Source organism: Sus scrofa, chromosome 4 (assembly GCF_054392235.1).
Source record: "Sus scrofa isolate SSC_HxYL_T2T_F1_AM1 chromosome 4, Sscrofa_HxYL_maternal_Yorkshire_Landrace_v2.0, whole genome shotgun sequence".
In the NCBI taxonomy this organism is placed as follows: Eukaryota; Metazoa; Chordata; class Mammalia; order Artiodactyla; family Suidae; genus Sus; species Sus scrofa.
Window position 1 is genome coordinate 95811774 of NC_139386.1, and position 13793 is coordinate 95825566.

Here is a 13793-nt window from a genome sequence, read left to right on the forward strand (position 1 = left end):
GAATGCATACTTGAAGGATTGCAGTCTTTGGGATCAGAATCCAACCCCTGCAGAGAGACACAATGTAATTCAGCTCAAATTGGAGTGGTAAAAAAGTCCCTGGCACTCTACCAGATATAATAGGGGATCTAAAACATATGTCATCGTCTCTTAAAAATTTTTGGACAGGCAAGACTTATCTTCATAAAGAAATTATACCTGAGGGAGAAAAAAGGAAATATAAGAGAGTCCTGGCAGTGCTTAAAGTAGAAGGCTCCTCCAAAAATTCATTTTAAGTAGTTGTTGGAAATTTGGAGTGTATTTACCCATGGAAATATTGTCACAAATCATGGTCTGTTTTGAATATTGGTCCACAACATTTTGCCAGAAAAGTCAAAGATGGAAAGGACTTTGGAATTTATCTCATCAAACCCTTTCATTTTATAGAATATAAACAGTGTGACTCTCTCAGGATTGCACAGCAAGTGAATTGAGACTAGAATCTGAATCTCTTGACTTCCTAGTAAGTGTTCATTTCAGTAACACTCAGTACTAATGATAGAAAAAGCACTCATCATGACAATGAACTGCATTTATATAAATGTTTATCAAACACCTATTACGTGGCAGACACTGCAAATGCTTTTTCACCCAAACCACAGACCCAGGCAACATCCGTGATCGCACCATCTCCTTCCTCTGCCTTCTCTCCTGTCTTGTCCTGCTGATTTTACTGCCTAGATATTCCTCAGAATCATTCCCACGTCCCCATCTCTACCACCACTTTCTTATTTCAGGCCGTCTTAATTCTTCTATGCCTATGATAGCAGCTTTCTGTATCACCTCCGAAGTGATTCATCTACAATGTCTGAAAAACAAACCAGACCATCTTATTTCTCTGCTCAAAATCTTTCCATGGGTCCATACTGCCTATAGGAGAAAATGCACACTCCCTAACTTGTAATACAGAGTTCTCCATGATCTAACTCCTCCCTACCTCCCCTGCCACCCCCTGCCTCCCACTTGGTACCATAGCAACACAGCCCTGCTTGCCATTCTCTGCTCAGACCATGATGTCATTCCTCTCTGGGTCAACATACATTGTCCCTTCTGCCTGTATCCTCACCTCCCCACTCTTCTCACCTGGCCAGTCCTTGTCCCTTAGGGAACAGAGGTGTCTACCTCACTGTCTCCAGGTTGCTTCAGTCCATCCACTGAATACAGGTTCTTGAACTCCTTACCCAATGGAGTGTGATGGAAGAAAATTTGAAAAAGTCCTTCCATCACCTTACTAAGTGGCTTGGAGAGTTGCTAAAGATGTGAAGTTTCCCAGAGCACTGCTTGCAGGTGTCTATTCAGGGCATCCTTGTATCACTGGATGCATTGCCCTGACGGGAAAAATGTGGATGGCATCTCTGAGGCAGAGATCAGGTCCCAAGTGGTCACTCTGAGTCCCCAGAGAACGAGTATGGTCAGCATTCTAGATGAGGACTGGCCAGCTCCCCTTGCGGGAGGATTGTCCCTGGCAGGCACTGCTGAAGTGGGCCTCTGGTGTAGGTGCCACTCCAGGCAGCCTGATCTCTTGTCCACCAGCCCTGGCCTTTCCTGGCCCAGAACCCTGGTTCTATAAACTGCTCTCTCAGGGAATTAGGACCCTGACACTCTCCCCTCCTGAGTGTTCCCCGGGTCCTCTCTCCTCTCAGACCTTCTCTAACAAGGATAATAGGGGGTCTACATAACAGGGGTGTTGGCCTATCAGGGCCCATACCTTTTCTTTTTTTATTAAAGTACAGTTGATTTAATACACATACACATATACACACCTTCTTTTCTTCATAGTATCTTCCATCATGTTCTAACCCAAGAGACTGGACATAGTTCCCTGTGCTGCCCAGTAGGCCCCACTGATGCTCAGTAGGATCCCAGTGCTTATCCATTCTGAATCCACACATTTTCTTAAATGCCTCTTTAGAAGGTTTTGATCTGGGCCTTCCATGGCTACCCAGTAATCCCTCTTGCCCAGCCTTGAAGGCCAAGGTTTGATCATTTTTCCAGCCCAGCAAGAAGGGGTTCATTTTGTGACACAGTGGACTCTCTCTAGTTAGAAACTGGTGAAACTTACAACAGGGCATTTTGCTAATCTTTGAGACTTCGTTCAACATCACTGCTGACTGAAAGCTACCCAAACAAGCAATATTTTCTCCACTCCCCTCCAGCTGGGCTGGGTGTGTGCCTCTCTCCTCCATGTTCTGTAATAGGCAGAGAAATCTCTCTCTCACTGTGAATATTGTATTGTGTTGCAATGATCTGTTTTTGTTTGCTTGTTTTTTCTTTTTACAGCTGCATCTGCAGTGTGTGGAAGTTCCTGGGCCAGGGGTCGAATGCGAGCTGCAGCTGAGGCCTATGCCACAGCCACAGCAACACTGGATCTGAGCCACATCTGCTACCTACACTACAGCTTGCGGCAACACTTAAACTACTGAGCGAGGCCAGGGATGGAACCTTTACCCTCATAGAGACGACATCAGGTCCTTAACTCACTGAGCCACAATAGGAACTCTGCAATGATCTGTTTAGATGCCTATCTCCACCATGCCTATGAGTTTCTGAGAACAGGTGTTATGTCTTATTCACCTTTGTCTTCTTTCTCCCCAACAACAATGCCTGACACATAGTAGATGCTCGATAAATAATTGTTTTGCTGACCTCCTTTGCTATCCAGAGTATACAGAGATCTGTCCCTTGCCGTCAAGAACTTACATCCAATTGAACATTGATTATTACTGTGAATGATGATCTTTTCCTGATAGGAAGGGTAAATGAGACACTGAGAACTACTACTATGCAGGTGGGAGACACACAGAAATATATTTAGCTAACCAACAGCCATCAGATCAGCAAAATGGCCAGCTGTGATGACTCAGCATCAGTCGGAGGCCTAGGATAAGAAGCCCACCAGGAGCCCAGGTATTTTACATTCCCTGCAGGGTTCTGGAGGAGATATACACTTTTTGAAAGGGTGACTAGTGCTCTGACTCACAGAGCACAAAGTCAGATACCAAAGGGGTGTTTAACAGATACTTCTTTTAAAGCATCTCCATGTCAAGGAAGGATCCTAACATCTAGAGAAGAGCTGATGCAAAAATAAATAAATCTAGCAGAGTCTTAGGAATGCGTGTAGGGTGTTTCGAATAAGGAAGTCTTCTGGGAACTTTCATTCTTACAGAGGAGACGAGGCAGGCACTTGGGCAATTGGCATATAGATACCTTTCTAATCTCTTTTCTCCAAATTGTAAAAATTGGCAGAGAAGCAAGATCTAGTGGTGATGAGGGACTTTAACTAGCAGGACATCTGCTGGAGGTCTCATGCAGAACATCTGATGAATTCTTGCCTGGCCTTGCTGACAACTTAATCTCTCAGCAGGTAGAAAAAGCAATGAGGGAGAGCAGCTACTCAGGACTTAATTACGACCAGGGAGGAAGACCTGGATAATGATGTGTACGTTATAGGAAACTGGGAGGAAAGTGACTTTGGCATTTCTGAAAACTAATAATAAATGAGAGGATAGCCTATTATAATAAAATACAGCAACCATCTCAATTCCTTTTGGGAAATGGACGATGTATGAATACATTAGTTAAAATACTCAGATCAGTGTACCCCTGACATCAGGAGAGCAGATTTCTGAAAGTTCCAAGCAAAGGATTATCATCTTGTGACCTGTGTTGCAAAATAATAATGGAGCTCTACTCTCTAATGGGATGGGTACTTCTAAGAAACGAAAGTCAAATAACATAACCATGAGACATCCTGATAAAAAAAGAAGACAGCGAACAAAACCCATGGGGATTCATAAAGCATTCTTTGATGAACTCAGATTGAATAAAGCCCTGTGCCAAAGATATAAGGGAGGAAAGCATAACTCATAGCACATCCAAAAGTTCACATGGTCCTATCAGGATGGTAATAATATTAACATCAGCTATTTATTGAGGCTTTGCTGGGTGCCAGGTCCTGTTCTCATCACTTTAGGTATATTAACTCACTGAGTCCTCTGAAGAACATTAAGAAATAGGTATAAAATTGATCTTGTTTTCCCAGATGAAGGGTCCAGAAACAAGATGGTTAAATGACTGACCCAGGGTCAAAAAAAAACCCCAAAAAGTTAGAATCTGAATCCAAGCAAGCTGGCTCCAGAAGTCGGGACTCTTAGGCTCTGTGCTCAATTTTACTTACATGACAACCCGTCTCAGGCCATTGTGTGGCAAGTTAAAGGGCAGAATGCATAGGCAAAATAATAACTTCCCATGGCTTTTATTTTATTTGTTTGCTTTTTTTTTAGGGTTGAACCCATGGCATATGGAAGTTCCAAGGCTAGGGGCTGAATTGGAGCTGCAGCTGTCGGCCTACACCACAGCCACAGCAACGCGGGAACCCAGACACATCTTTGACCTGCACCACGGCTCATGGCAACACTGGATCCCCAACCTGCCGAGCAAGGCCAGGGATCAAACCCACACCCTCATGGGTACTAGTTGGATTCGTTTCCACTGTGCCACAACAGGAACTTCTCCTATGGCTTTTAAAGGCAATATTCCCACAAGAGGAAGAGGAAGGAAATAATGGGCTTAATGGGGGAGACAAAATAGGAACAGATGTTGAAGGAAAGGCAGTCTTATTAAACACATCCTTGGTTGCCATTTCCTCCAAAAGGAGGATTTATAAGTTGGAAAAGGTAGATTAAACATGGTTGTAATATGGAAGCTCAAAAGAAGAAGGAAAAAGGTCTTGTTCCTCCAAGATAATAGCTGTCCTAGGATTCTGGGGATGTGAGCTGGCCAGCAAGGAAACAAGACACATTTGTGCTATGACTGCACACGGGTTGACCAGGTCAAGAGAGGGAAAGACCGGGGACCCTGAAGACCCTCTGACTCAGCCCTTTGTCTTGTTTTATTTCAAATAATTGACTGAATCATGCTCAGTTCTGGGTAGACTGCTTGGTGGGAAGCATTCATCAGCCATGTCCAGGGGAGGAAAAGCTGACAGTGGATACTGGAGTTCCCATTGTGGCTCAGTGGGTTAAGAACCCAATTAGGATCCATGAAGATGCAGGTTTAATCCCTGGCCTCACTCAGTGGGTTAAGGATCTGGTATTGCCATAAGCTACAGTGTAGGTTGTAGACACAGCTTGGATCCTGCCAAGCTGTATGGCTCAGATTTGACCCCTAGCCTGGGAACATCCATATGCCGCAGGTGCAGCCCTTAAAAAAAAAAAAAGAAGAAGAAGAAAGAGTGGATACTGGGCTGTATGAAGATCTCCTAATGGAAACTCGGCCCCCAATAACTACAGATATACACAGGCAAGGCACATAACCATTTGCAAAGTGCTTTCACGTGCATTATCTTAGTTGCTCCTGGCCTATTTAACAGGAGGTTGGAGGAGGAAGCCAATGTGCCTGTAGAGCTGGAACTGAGTTTACACAAGAGGCTCTGCCTGCCATCACAGGCTTCTTCATGGTTGCTGATTTCCACCATCTGAAGAGCAGTTGTATAGAAGAGGGATGGATTTGTTCTGTGAGCTCTATCTGGGATCTAGAGGGGAAGAAATTTCCCAGCAGGATGGCACCCTGACCCTGGCCGTGTTCAAATGGAAGCCAGATGCGCTGGCAAGGTTATGCTACAGATTGGAGTTTTTTTGTTGCTGTTGTTATTGTTGTTGTTTGCTTTTTAGGACTGCACCTGTGGTATATCGAAGTACCCAGGCATCAAATTGGAGCTGCAGCTGCCAGCCTATGCCACAGCCACAGCAATGCAGGATCAGAGACGTGTCAGTGACCTACACCAGAACTCACTGCAACACCAGGTCTTTAACCCACTGAGCAGGGCCTGGGATCGAACCCACATCCTCATGGATATTAGTCGGGTTCGTTACCACTGAGCCACAATGTCGGAACTCTTGATTGGAATTTGATCTGGTAGCCTGGTGGTTCTCCGACTTAAATTCATGAATAAAACAACAACAACAACAATAATAACAACTGGAGGACTGACATAGGATTAACACTTACCATCTGCATTTTATCAGCTCATTAATCAAAGGAAAAAGAACACCAATGAAAGAATAGTCTACTATTACATGGCCCTTTTTTTGGTTTTTACATTTTGCTGTAGACTGGTAAAAAATTTGTCACAAACTGGCAACAGGCCACAGATCATTATTTTGGAAACACTGGATTAGAGGGTTTTTCAGGTTCTTTCTAATTCTAAAAATTGTCCAACTCTAAATCATACACTTTGGTTCTTAATTATACCTTTCTTATATTTTAGCTAACATCTAGAAAGCATTCTCAGTGCCAAGCAATGTGTTAAGTTCTTTCCCTGTCAGCTGATTCAGTCCTCCAAGAAACCTTACTTAAGAGGTAGTTCCTGGTCCACTTTCCGTGGAGACCGACTCAGAGAAGTTCTATGACTTATCCCAGGTCACACAGCTGGGAATTCAACTTTGGTCTCTGACTTCCGTGCCTCTGCTCTCAATGACAGTAATACCTGCTTTTTATTATTAAATACTAATAAAATATTTCAAACATCTTCATAGACCATGAGTTTCTAGACAGCAGGGTCTGCACATTTTTAGTTTCTGAAAGCCACGATTGAGGTTACTGCAGTGCCTCTACTGCCTTCAATAAAATTACCAAATTTTTTTGTTTGTTTCTTTGTTAGTTTTTATGGCCACGCTGGAAGTTGCGGGGCTAGGGGTAGAACTGGAGCTGCAGCTGCAACCGACATCACAGCCATGACAACACTGGATCTGAGCCACATCCGAGACCTGTGCCGCAGCTTGTGGCAATGCCAGATCCTTAACCCAGTAATCGAGGCCAGGGGTCGAACCCTCATCCTTACAGAGACTCTGTTGGGTTCTTAACCTGCTGACCCAAAAAGAGAACTATTTTTTTTTAAAGCAAGTATTTATTAAATGCCTATTATGTTCAGCTTAGGGCTTCCTGAGGCACAGGGAAGATATTTGTCGATTAGTGGATCAGCAAATGAGTGTAGGAGAATGTTGGATCTATGAACCTGGTAACTTTTTTTTTTCTTTTGGTCTTTTTGATTTTTTAGGGCCACACCTGTGGCATATGGAGGTTGCCAGACTAGGGGTCTAATCGGAGCTATAGCTGCCAGCCTACACCACAGCCACAGCAACGCCAGATCCGAGCCATGTCTTCGACCTACAGCACAGGTCACAGCAATGCCAGATCCTTAATCCACTGAGTGAGGCCAGGGATCAAACTCGCAACCTCATGGTTCCTAGTCGGATTCGTTTCCTCTGCTTCACGACAGGAACTCCCCGAGTCTGGTAACTTTAAGTCTCTCATTTCGCTTTTGTGCTATCTGAGATTCAAATCCACAGGAATCACCAGCAAAGACAGTCTTTTCTCTGACTTACCAGCTCGCAGAAAGTCCTGATGTTCCCTTGCTTCTCAGATGCTCTTCCTCTCAGTGGTAGGGGGAACAGCAAGGACCTTGTTCTTTATTTCCTGTGTTGTCCAAGCCACACCTGCTGACCGCCTTACAGCCTGAAAGACCAAATAGGCTCCCCTCTGGGTCTATTTGAGCTTCTGCACCATTAAAAGGCTGTTTGGAAGAACCCACTGTGAGCTGAATAATGGGGAAAGCTGGTGCTCTGAGAAAAGGGGAGAGGACGTGGGATGATATGGTCAAGAGAAGAAGCTAAAGGGACCCAGAGCTTAATGGTTGACTTCACAGTTTATATCCATATAATGTTCATGGTGCACCCACTGTCCTGGGTGCGGAAGGGGTTTTATTGTATTGCTCTGCTGCAGTGACAGTAAAAGAGCAAGTCACCTGCTAAGACTATCCAATCAGCGGAGCTGTTATCTTTAAGCACAGCAGGTGTGATGGAGCAGCCTCCACTGGCCTGCCCTGAGGAGAGGGGTTCGGCGGAGACCAGAGCTGCCCTAGCCTACCCCCTCTCCACCTCTGAGCTGGTGCTGAGTGTTCCTGAGCCCCTGTAAGCATGGCCCTTCCCACAACACTTGTACACACTCAGATGGTGTCGGGCTCAGGGACTGTGGGCGGGTGAGAAGGAAAGTGAGAAGAGCAAAACCTAACCATGACAACCTGAAGGTGGCAATAATCACATTTACTTGAAAATTGCCTGAGAATGAACTACATGTTCTTGTGTGGGTATGCAAATGCATGCAAATGCACACAAATGTGAGACCCTCTTAACTAGTTTCTCCATCTGGATGTGGCCCCTTATGGAGAGGCCAGAAGGAAGTGGGCTCTAAGCAATGGATTCTGTCCAGTTCTTCTTTTGGGTCAGGGGCAGGGGTAGCTGGAGAAACATATCCTCTGTTCTCCAGGCCACGTTTTTCCCATAGCTGGGATCTAGGAAGGTGACTGGGGCACTTAGCTCCTGATCAGTCAATATATATTGCTTTGATTCAGTGTAATCTGATCTGTAGAAGGTGGGCTTTGTGCTGGCTTTCCCCTTCCTCAACGCCTGCCCCTCCCATGCCCACCTCGCCCAGACCACAACGTGATAATATGACAATATTAGCATCAAGTTGTCAGTATCACAATAAACTGGGAGCCTTCCTCAGCCCTGAGCCTCAACCAGCCGCTAGAAAAGAAGAAGGCAGAACCTGATTCACTTTAAGGTCCCTCACAGAAGGTCAGATCTGACTGTCTGGAATCTCTGATGGAAAATATAGCAACAGGGCTGTGCGGTGATGACTCACCACCAGCTGGAGGCAGGAGAAGAAGAAGCAAGGGCTTTAAAGTTGGAGTGGTTCTGAAACACAGACCTGGGTTCAAATCTTAGATCTTTCTGGTTCCTAAAAATTAATACTTGAACAAATTCCATGATATCTGATTAGAGGGCCACATTTCCCCCTTTTGGTACTTAACGTCTTTCCTCCATAATGCATTACCACACACAAAGACATTGCAAACACATATTTTGTGTCTAATACTGGGCTAGGTTATAGAACTAGAAAGGAAGCCATAGACTCTGCCCTTAAGACACATAGTCTAGTGAAAGAAGGCAACATGAAGGACCGTGGCTAAATAGCACAGGGTGGTAAATATTATGCCCAAGATGCTTTGGGAACAAAGAGTAGGTGCCCCTAACTCAACAATCCAGCCTATGAGGACATGGAGGTTGGTTACCAGTAAGGGATTGTCTGAGTCTTTTTTTTTTTTTTGCCATTTCTTGGGCTGCTCCCATGGCATATGGAGGTTCCCAGGCTAGGGGTTGAATAGGAGCTGTAGCTGCTGGCCTACGCCAGAGCCACAGCAACGTGGGATCCGAGCTGCGTCTGCAACCTACACCACAGCTCACGGCAATGCCAGATCCTTAACCCACTGAGCAAGGCCAGGGATCGAACCTGAAACCTCATGGTTCCTAGTTGGATTCATTAACCACTGAGCCATGACAGGAACTCCGAGCCGAGTCTTCCTGAAGGACAAGTTAGGGCAATGGGAGGTGTGGAAAGCTTTACAGTCCAATGAAGCAGCCCCCATGCAAAGGCACAGGGGTCTGAGAGAAGGTGGTTTGATTTTGGGGAGTCGAGCATCATGTCTGAACTCAGCATGATTAGTGAGGCTGGAGAGGCAGGTTCAGGGAAACTTAGACAAGACCGTGGGTGTCATGCGAAGGCTTGACTTGACTCTAGGATCATGGGCCCATCAGGAGGCTGGACCTGCTAGTTCCTGCACCTGCCCCAAGAAGCTGGATCTGCACAATCCCAGCCAACATCCAATGCCATAGACCAGAGTGGCTCCTTGACCCAATCGGGAGGATGGGAGAGCCTAGCTTTGGGCTTCCCCAGTTCTGCCCCTCCTTCCCTCTTTGTTCCTCTTCAGCGGCCCAATGTTCTCCTGTTGCCCTTGACCCTCCTTGCAGCAACATTTCTGATAAATTAACTTGCACTTGGTGTCTTATTACCGAATTCATTGCCCCTCTTAAGGGAATTTTCTATGTTAAAAGAGGAACCAGAGCAAGGGTAATGTTTATCAATGAGAGAGAGATTTCTAATAGCAGTCATTTCGGGAATCAGAAGTGTGTGCATGGATAAGGGGGGTTGGACATTGAGGTCTTCTCACCACCAGTCGTTTCCCTCCCTCCCCACCCCACTCACCCAGACCACACAGTATGTCAGCCTCTGAGCTTGGCTCTAGGCCACCGAATTCAGACAAGCTCTGGCCAGTAGGAAGAGGGCAGCATGGCCTTTGCCTAAAGGACATAGTACCAGACACAGACTCCAGAATCGGAGACAGTGTGTAGCTGTGCACACAGGCATGTGTGAGCCTGTCTGCCTGCCCTGAGTATGGTGTGACCCTGTGTGGTCCCCTGCTACCTAGAGGGAGTGATGCTTTTCCATCCTGTGGCTTGTGGCCAGCCCCCTGGAAACCCTTCGACATTCAGTCACTTCTAATCCTGCCCTCACCTCATTCCTGACTTACTGAGAGTTTCCCACCATCACCCTTCTTGGAGCTCCCTCCCACCCAGAGCAAGAGGAGAAAACAAAGGTAGAAAGGTTGTTGTTCCCATTGCCCTGCAGCCCTCAGACCTGTGCCACTTGGGGGACCAATTGCAGAAGGTCTACACTTCTGGGCCAGAGGGAGGCTGGAAAAGAACCAGAATGTGTTTTTTTTGGTGGTTTTTTTTTTTTTTTCCCTCATTTTGTCTAAAACATGGGAATTAAGTGTGTGCAGGGCCTGCCCCTGATGCATGGTCATTCCTGAATTTTGAAGTGGAGTTTGGAAGGCAAGGAGGCTGGAGAAGGGTGAGAGGTTCAGGGAGCCAGGCCTCCTATCTGCTGCAGGTGGGGAGGTGAATGGGGTGTCACTGGATGAAAATCCAACCCAGGTTGAACACCCAGCAAAGCATACGGTGCTAAAAAAAAAAAAAAAAAAAAATCACCTGGGATCTTGTTAAAAGGCAGATTCAGCTGTGGGTCTTGAGTGGGGCCTGAGAAGCTGTATTTACTACAAGGTCCCAGATGTTGCCTATATTGCGATCTGGGCCCACACTTTGAGTGGCAAGGGTGGAGGGTATGTAGCATTAATTTTTTCCAAAAAAAACTGGGGGAGATTCAGGGGCTGCTGAAAAGACAAGCTCCTCCCACAATAAGGAACCTCCAAAAGATGCCGTATTCCCAGGGTCAGAAACTGTAGGAGAGAGCATATGAGAAGAGCTGGAATGGGGTCATTTAGGGTCCCTGGAGCAAGGTTAAATATAAGAAACAGCATTGCGGAGATATCCTTGCCTTTTGGCAGTCCATAAACATTTTGCGCTCTGCCCTAAATAATACTGTCATGCAGCAAAAGCCAGCCCAAATGGCAGCGAGATGCCTGCAACAGCCCCCGTTATCACCACCACCATCATCCCCGCTGGGTCAGCCTCTCTTTCAAAGGAACACTTCCTGGGAGCTTCCTATTAAAGTGTCTCGGGCGGATTCTGGTAGCCCTTTGGTCACAGGGCTAAGTGGAGACACAAGGACAGAGCTAAAGGGGCAAGTCCCAGCAGCCCAGCTAGTTCAGGTGTACTATTGCCTTTGTAAAAACCTACGCTTCGGTGGAATGGCTCAGAAGACAATGGACATTTTCCCAACAGCCTGCAGGGCAAACTTTTCTTTAATACTAATTGCATTGTATTTCCTCCTAGCTGTAAATCACTTTCCCGCTTCCATATCTGCCAGTTCGTTTAATCTTTGTGTCAGATCTGTAAGCTAGGCAGGGCAGGCGTCACTACCTGCTTTTTCTCTGGTGGGAAAACTAAAGCTCAGAAAGCTGGTGACACATATCAGAATTCCCTGGTCCCTGTCTCTTAGCTCAATCCAATACTCCAAAGGCCCCCTTCTCACACATTTTGTATTTTCCCAGGGAATTTAAATGACCCGTGGAGTGCCTAATTGATGTCCTGGGGAGCCTTCGGCTCTGATTTTTAAATTGAGATCATCTCAGACATGGCAAGGGGCAGAAGGATTTGGAAAGCAATTCCTTAGCTTTACCACTTCTATTTCTTAACGATAATTCTAGTGAATGATTTTCTAAAATATGTATTTAGGCTTCTCTGCTTTCTTTTCATAGGGTCCTTTCATCTTCATAGAGCCCACGTCAGAAAATAATTCTCTGGCTAAATGTGGGGTCTGGAGAGAAGTGGAGCCGAAGTGATAACTTCTGACCACTAGAGGGACCCCAGGCACCAGCTACAATTTTTTTCTTCAGCAATTGGTGCTTGGAAGGGTACCCACCTCCTGGAAAAATTCAGGTCAGGTGCATAGCTGGCTAAGAATCCCTTCATTGTTCTACAACCCAGGTCTGGAAGAGACCATACCATCACAGCTCTGAAATGGAGGACTTTAATTTGAGGATCCAAGCAAAAAGATTAAAACCATCACAAATGGAACCCAGACACCAGAATCAAAGATTATGCATTTGAGTCTAGCGCTTTCATTTAACATATCATCATAGGGATGTCAGAATCTTCTTGACCCAAATATTCAGATTCAGAATATCTTGAACCGAGTCAAGGGCTTTAGAAAAACCTCTCCCCAGGCGATTCTGATGCACTGCCAATTTGGGGAAAAACTGCTGGACTGGCCCTGGCTCTATCCCAAAGTATGGGATATTCCTCCACTACATTTGATGATTTGTTACTGTCCAGCCTCAGCTTGAGTCCTTTTTGTAACTGTGAAACCCTGATTCAAATCCGTTCTATCCTCTTAGTCTCCTTCATGGCACCAGTTCTTTCCTCTTATGACAGCCTTTGCAATGTATCTGTGTGTTTAGTGTCTAATCTCTGCCTTGCTTATTTGTCTCTAAATGCTACAAGGTCAAGCCCCCCACCCCCCACCCCCGCTACACTCACCACTGTAAAACAAGAACACAGAGCAGTATAGAGCACACCGTGGGCATGTGTACATGCATTGTATGTTATTATTATTATTATTTTTTACAGTATCAAGGATGCCAGAGCCCATCCCTGTAAACGGCAGTCCTGTGGTGGAAGGCCTTACCTAACATTCAGTCAGAATCAGTTACTTCTTCCCATCCAGTGTCTCTAAAGCTACATCTCCGTCTCATGCACCTTTCATAGGGCGGCTATTCAGTTATAGAAAGATAGCTGCGTGTTTTCTAATTTTTTCCAGGGTCAGTGCCAATCCCCTGTTCCTCCAGCCCCTCTGGCGTGGTCTCTGGAGTGTCATCATGTTGGCCACCCCCCTTTAAAGAGCTCTGATTTGTCAGTGGCCCTTTCCACACGTGGTACCCAGAGCTGAGCCCTCTATTCCACAAATGGCCTGCCGAGGGCAGGAGAGGGTGTTGTGGTGATCTCTCTTGTCCTGTACACTCTGTCTCTTAATGCAATTGGAGTCTGCATTAGTTTTTTTGGCTGCTACACACACTATTGAATCATCTTTAGCCTGTGGCCAAGGAAACTTCTAAGTCTTTCCTTTTTTTTTTAAATAAAAACTTCTGTTGAGCAGGGCCTCTTCCATCCTGCCTTTATGCAATTGATTTTTTTTTTTTTTTGTCTTTTTTTTAGGGCTGCACCCTTGACATATGGAAATTCCCAGGCTAGGAGTCAAATTGGAGCTACAGCTGCCGACCTACACCATGTGGCTAAGGGATCCGAGCCACATCTGCAGCCTACAACACAGCTCATGGCAATGCTGGATCCCCAACCCACTGATCGAGGCCAGGGTTGGAACCCGGATCCTCACAGATACTAGCCAGGTTCATTACCACTGAGCCGCAATGGAACTCCCTGTGCAATTGATTTTTT